The sequence below is a fragment of the Cebus imitator genome, unplaced genomic scaffold (genome assembly GCF_001604975.1).
Source record: "Cebus imitator isolate Cc_AM_T3 unplaced genomic scaffold, Cebus_imitator-1.0 Scaffold239, whole genome shotgun sequence".
Lineage (NCBI taxonomy): Eukaryota > Metazoa > Chordata > Mammalia > Primates > Cebidae > Cebus > Cebus imitator.
The window spans coordinates 237,405-243,404 of record NW_016107554.1 but is presented as its reverse complement, the minus strand read 5'-3'; positions in this window follow the sequence as shown (position 1 = coordinate 243,404).

Below are 6,000 nucleotides of genomic sequence, written 5' to 3'. Positions count from 1 at the left end.
GTGTAGTAGATTGCTGGAATGTCATAACTAAGTAGCCCAGGCTATTTGGATTAAACAGTAAAAATTCATTTTCTTAGCTCGCTTGAAGCTAGAAGTTCAAGATGAAGGTGTTGGCATGTTTGCTTTCTTCTGAGGCCTCTCTCCTTGGCTTGCAGATGGCTGACTTCTCACTGAGGCTTTGAACACACACACACTTGGTGACTCTCTTTGTGTCCGATTCACCTTAAGACACCAGTCAGATTGGATTAGGGCCCACCTTAATAGCCTCAGTTTTAACTTATCCCTTTAAAGGCACTGTTTCAAAATACAGTCACATTCTGAGGCGCTAGGGCTTAGGGCTTCAACATACTACTTTTGGTTATAATTCAGCCCATCATGTATGGCATCAGTTGGAAAGCGCAAATTGATAAAATGAAACAATAAAGCTACGAAGGTATCATTTGTTCTTAGAACAGCAGCAACAGTGATAAGATAATCTGCCAAATCTGAGTAAAGAGATGAATGTGGGCCTTTTTCACGCCAAAGAAAACCAAGGAACTGTCAAGCCAGATCATTGCTCTTCTTGCAATTGCCTGAGGCGTCTCCAAAGGTGTTCATGCCTCATAAATGGGAAAGGACAGAACATAAGCTTTGGTGTCAAGTGAGCTTTCTGAAGTCACAGCGCTCTTACCAGGGAACACCTTGGAAAAGTAACTTAGCATCTCTGGGTCTCAGTTTCCTCATTTGAAAAATAATGCTCTCATCTACTCTACCTCCCTCCTTCCGGGGTGAATGGGGATCAAATTAGCAAAAGCTACTGGGGGGTTGTGGGATTAGGAGACCTGAACTTGTGTCTGATCTTGGATCTTGGTGATTAAGGCAGTTTCATAACATAGGATAGATGGATATCCAATATTTCTGGAACAGGAAAGCAAGTTTGGAGAAACAAATTGTAAGAAATCAGAACTTGAGCAATATAGAATGAGTCTAGGAACAATTTATAAATTTGAGAGAAATGTAAATGACAGCAAATAAATGTCATTTTCTTCCTTAGTACATAAAGGATGTAAGAAATGGTAAAAAAAAAAATACTTATAAAATGGGAGCATACAAATAACAAACGTAAAATAATCAGAGTAACTGATGACTTAATGAAATAGCCAAAAGTAGAGGAAATTAGGCTACAGCTAGATGGGCTGTAAGGTTGTATATCTCAAGCATAGATTTGTTTTTCTTTTGATAGTCCCAGGATGTAAGGCAAAACAGCGAACATTATTGTGGGTTCCCATGACACTCACTCTTCTTGAAGTAACAGAGTTCACTTTGTTTTTTGTGGCAGCAAAGTTTTGCCAAATGCAATGCTCCAGAAATAATTTCCAGTGCAGGATGCTTTATGGGTCTGTTTTGGTATCCTGACTAATCACTAGATCTTCAGAACAGGGGAGATTAACAGAAAAGACAGAGGCCTGAACCCAGCCTCCCAAGATTTTAGTTCAGTAGATGTGGGTAACACAGTCATATTTATATTTTTCAAAGGCTTTCTCAATCTATCTGATCATTAGCTAGCTTTGGAAAGTATTGATGTAGGGTACATTCAGGCAACTTAGTTTGGGTTCCCCCAAAAGTGGACAATAAGTATGATATTAGAACGCAAAGAGTTTATTTAGGGAGTGTTTCCCAAAGGTTAATTTTGGGAAACACCAAAAGGGAAGTCAAAAATCAAGAAAAGGAAAGAAAGCAAAAATTGGTGCCGCACCAAGCCCATTATTTTGACTTATGGGTTGAGCTTCATTCTGCTGGGGCAGCTCTGCAACATGGGGTAGAATATATGCTCCTAAGAGTGAGGGGTCTGGGTGTTTATGCACCAAGTTCTCAGTAGTCATAGGTTGAGTGTTGCACCTGAAAGACGCAACTCCCCGGCATTCCAAATCTTGTGTGTAAGTGGCAAAATGTGCCGTGGTGGCCACAAAAAACCCTCAGGCAAATGTATGCAGGAGGTGCCAGTTGGAATTTGGCTGGAGTACATAGAAATGGTAGGACTGAGGGCAGATGTGACTGCCAGTGACACAAGCCTCCCCAACATCCCCACCATCCCAGGAGCAACCTTGAAATAAAAGTTATTCCCATGATTGAGAACTCTATGTACATCTGCCCCATCTAGGAGGCTGGTTTACTTTAGGTGTATATGAGATTTCAGAGCTGGGCCTAGGAAAATAGGTATAAAAAGGGAATAAATCATTGTAGTTCCCAAACACCAAGTTCTGCTAACTAGCTGAGTGACGTAAGACTCGCTTTGTTCTTTTGAACCTCACTTCCCTCTTGCGCAAATTAAGAAAAATGGCTTTCCCTATCCTCCTCCACTTCTGATGAGTCTTAAGATGAGACTTCATAAAATGAAAGGATGCTGTATAAACAGGCAATGTGACATTGGTGGAACAAAGGACTTTGCAGATAGCTAGACCTGGCTCTGCTCGTGCAGGATGCTTTCTAAGTTTTAGTTTCCTCATCTGTAAAATGAGAAAAATGACAATATCTACTTGATAATAAATCTTGTGAGAACTAGGAAAGGTGGGAACAGAATCTTGCGCTATGTCAAGTAAATGATAACCGTTGTTACGGAAAGGTGGAATTATTTGGTAAGAGATTCTTTATCTGTGACTTATGCATATTAGTGCATTATGTGCATTCCTCAGTTCATGTTTTAATGTGAATATAAAAAGTCTTGTTATTGGTGAAGTGCTGAAAATGTGAGTTTAAGTCAGGCCTGTTTGTCCCCCTGAAGGCTTGCTCCAGGCAGCACTTTTCTGAGATTTTCTTCTTCCTTTCTCACATTGCATTTGCCTCTTGTCACAGCACCTGGCTCCTAAGAGAGCCCAAATACTGAGAATGCTGTCTGTGGGAATGAAAGACTTTGAGAGAAGACCAGTATCTTTCAGATGTTTTCCTTCAGTAGAAATGCAGACAGTCCCAAGGAAGCTGGCTTTCTGTGAATTAACCTAATCCTACACCCCATGGGTCATTTTATTTGGAAATCTATTCAGTAGTAGATGCCATTAGCACAACAGATTACATGTTAATTCTTAGACCAACAGCCAGATTTCAGATTGCCTTTTGTGTTAGAAACTCTTCTTTGTAAGAAACTAAAAAGAATAAAACAAAAAGCAAGGGGTTTTGGTCCCAACCCCAGAGAGACCCACAATATATTCATTTCAGGCCTAGCTTTTAAGGTCAGATCCAGAGAACTCGTGGCATTTGGACGCCTGCACATCCACAGGGAAAGAAAGCAAAAAATGGTGAGCAAAATGCAGAACATTTTGCAGCCAAAGAGGAAATACAACTTATGAAGTTGATCAACTCAGTTGCCACTAATGAGTGACAAGTGTAAATGTTTGCACTGAACTTGGAGACAGCCTTAAAAATACATCTAGTGATTTCCCCAGAAACCTGAAACTTAGGCCATTCCTAGGCCGAATTTGGCAGATACACTTTGTTTTCAAATGTTTCCAACATCTGTTTTCCTAATGGTTTCAGAACCCAATTCCATGTTACCCCAATGTGCTTGCAGACACACACACACACTCACACACTCACTCACTTATGCACACATGAATGCTTCTTAAGCGATCCTCACTAGCTTCTGGTTCTTTTACTATTGAAGAGATTACAGCCATAAAACTGTTGTCTTTCCTTTTTACTGTCATCCACCAATGAAATCATGGGACTCTATGTTCCCCTTGTGGCCTCTACAGCATAATTTCCCCCAAGTTGGGTGAAAAAGTGTTGAATCTTGAGGAGTACCCCTGGCTGGGTCTGTGTAGCTCAGTAAGTCATTTGGGATGATCCATATCACCCCAATGATATGGGCAAATGTGGGGTGAGAAATGCAGGTCTTCCTTTTTCTTTTTTTTTTTTTTTTCCTTCTTTTTTTTCAAATTCCGATTCACCTATTTGGACTTCGGAATGAGTTGGACAGGGCATTTACAAATGTGTGGCAATCAAGATTGCCTCTGGTTTGCTTTGTCTGGGTCAGACCCAGTCAACTTGACAGATGAGTGATACCAGTTTGGGAAGCCAAGCTGACAAGAGCTCGGGAAATGAGAAGGGCGTCATTTAAGGACAGTCATTCTCCTCCTGCCAAGCAGGGCTGTCCTCGGTCATGTGTGGTTTATGTTGTTACTCAAGGAAATAAATGCGTATCAACTCTCCCTCTCCAGCAACTTGCACCAGGATTATTTTCCCCATTTCTCCATCGGGAAGCCAAGCCATGCTCAACATGGAGCATGTTATCTGGGGGGCTGTTTTTAAAGGTAACTGATCCCCTCATCCTATCTTGAAAGAACAAGAAGGTTTTTGGAATCATAAATATTATTTACTGTGACTCTGACGATGTGGGAGCCTTACATGCCTTTCAAATCCTCAAAGAAAGTTGCTGATGGCCAGTGGCATTTTCATGGTGTATATCATTATGTTATTGTTTCTTTGTTGATTGGGAAACAATTTATCGAGAGATGAAGGTAGTGTCCTGTAAGGGACACTGGATAGGGAACGTGAGGACACGGGTGCTAATCTGCAAGCCTGGAAGGGTTTCAATTTCAACACCTGTAAAATAAGCAGGTAAGCTCATCCCTAAGACTCTCCTAGCCCTGGTAATCTAGGAGTTCACCTGGCTGTAGTAACAGGGACATTTAATTAAGCAGAATTTTCCACTTCCTACCTCTGCCAGATAGAGAACTTACTATACGAAATGAAAGTGTTAAGCCAATAAGAAAAACCTACCCACATCCAAGACTGCCTTATGTTTGTTGATGTCAGGACAAGAAATATTGTTGAGAATCAGAGAAGGATGTAGAAAAGAACAATGCGTACCTGGCAGATTTGGTATATTATTGCATTACAATTTGCCAAAGCGTTCTTGAAAGTTATGTAATGGAAGATTTAACTTTTCATCGCTTTGTTAAAAATGTTCCAGTTGGATTGGCATGTTTTATGATTTCCTTGCTTCAAAGATAAGCACATTGTCAAATATTAAACTAAAATTCCTAGGTAGTTCTGAATTTAAGAGATTGGGGTTAAGAAAGAGATGCCAAAAAAGAAGACTGAGAAAAGAAGCTGTTATTAAAAATATTTAGAAGGTAAGATAGAGGTAAGAGAGTATGCGCCATGGATATTGAGTTGATAGTTAATTTCACGGAATGTACAGTCCCAAATTAGGTAGCTCTCCACCTGCAAGGGTTTGAAAAATTAAGAGTCATGCTGGGATCAAAGCTGAAGCATGCATGTTGGGCCTCTTTCTGTGCAGACTTGAGTCTTAGTCAGTTCTTTTCACTCATTGGCAATATACACTGCTGGCATTAGCGGACAGAGCATTCCCACAAGCTGTCAGGAAGAGCACTTCCTCTCAATTCTGATCACAAATGGGTGCCATAGCCTGGTATTTATTTTATAATAAACAAACAAAAGAATTAATCTTCTCCTCCAATGGCTTGTATATGATTCATGGCAACCTAACTTAAAGGTTCTTTTTTTTAAGTACTTAAGGCACTGTTAACTAAAAATCTACACATCGAATCCAGACAGGGAAATTATTAACCTATGACACACCTCTCAGCTCTATGTATATGGAGAATTTCATACTAAATATGTGGAAATTTAACTTTCCTGCATCCGAACAGGATGTAAATATATTGTAAAATATTTACAATACCTTTCAGAGATTGTTGTTTTACAAGTGCTTTTACCTGAATAATGCAATTGACCATTGGGAAAATAAGCTCTCATTAGTGAGGATATAAAGATTATTTTGGAAGAAGCAGCTTGAAATGGATTATCTAATTTGTGAAAGCTTTTCTAAAGTTGATGCGACTCAGACACTCAAATAAATACAATTTACCTTTTTAAAAGGTTGTCTTAGCAAAGCTGTGATTTTCCTGCTCTTTAGGAAAAGTATGTGTATTTCAGTTCAGTTGGGCATCCTTCTCCAGAGTACCTGCAGAAATATATTATAGTATTGTCCTCCAGGGG